Genomic DNA, 1,116 nt, shown 5'->3' with positions numbered 1-1,116 from the left:
TTTTTTGAGCCAGGGTTTCAACAATGCTTTCTTAGCTGGCCTAGAACTCACTCTGTAGACCAGGTTGACCTCAGACTCATAGACATCTTCTTGTCTCTACCTCTCAAGGGGCAGGATTAAAGCCAGGCACCACACATGGTCACCATAACTAAATCTTAATAAAAGGGTAAAAATACATGTTATTCAAAACTACAGTTTAAGCTAAAACAACTAAAATTAATGTGGAGCAGAAAGTTGTTAAATTATATTTTCTTAAAATTAAGCAAGTTAAGGTTTTACCCATGAAACCTGAGATCGCTCTAACTCCAAAAATTACCTTTGCCTTTCAGATCTCAGTTATTTGTTAACTTAAAATCATGAACATGTTTTACAGGATAAACCTGGGTTTGGAAAGCGGTTTGCTTCAACAAAGCATGAGGAGCTAGGGTTGGACACACACACACACACACACACACACATACATACACACATACACAGATATGTGGTGTCGCATATCTGTAACTCTAGGGTTGGGGAAGCATGAGAAGTCAGGCCCTAAAACTTGCCAGCCAGTCAGTCCAGCCAATTAGTGAATGTTAACTTCAGTGAAAGATGTTGCCTCAAAAACTAAGGGGAACAATCGAGGACATGTGACATCTGTCTCTGGCCTCCACCCACATGCACCCACACCCCACCCTCCCTGCCCTTATCAGGGATGACATGAAGTAACACACACAAGTTAAAAATTAAATGACTGCAATACATTATTGAGGATGTCCCAGGGAGAAATTTCCAGTAACTACACAACTAATTTTGTTGGTAATACAAAAGGTGTAATCCATTCGAGCACATGGCATACATCACCCTTCTTTCAATATTTTCTTATTTTTCTACAGTGTGTTAATTTTCTTACCACAACATGTTTCATCAATAGAGATATAGGACTGTAACTTCAGTTTTTTTCAAAAGTCTATGTACCAGCTAGTTTTGTGTGTCTACTTGATACAAGCTGGAGTTATCACAGAGAAAGGAGCCTCCCTTGAGGAACTGCCTTGATGAGATCCAGCTGTAAGGCATTTTCTCAATTAGTGATCAAGGGTGGGAGAGCCCATTGTGGGTGGTGCCATCCCTGGGCTG

At 40.4% G+C, this 1,116-nt stretch overlaps 1 protein-coding gene across 8 annotated transcripts in view; it reads right to left on the bottom strand.

The window, feature by feature from the left end:
• Positions 1-1,116, bottom strand: part of Dnah14 (dynein axonemal heavy chain 14) — a 230,250-nt gene that overhangs the window by 198,195 nt on the left and 30,939 nt on the right. The gene's annotated exons all lie outside the window — the stretch shown is intronic.

The sequence above is a fragment of the Mastomys coucha genome, unplaced genomic scaffold (assembly GCF_008632895.1).
Source record: "Mastomys coucha isolate ucsf_1 unplaced genomic scaffold, UCSF_Mcou_1 pScaffold1, whole genome shotgun sequence".
NCBI classification, from domain to species: domain Eukaryota; kingdom Metazoa; phylum Chordata; class Mammalia; order Rodentia; family Muridae; genus Mastomys; species Mastomys coucha.
This window is presented reverse-complemented; position numbering and strand designations above follow the sequence as displayed.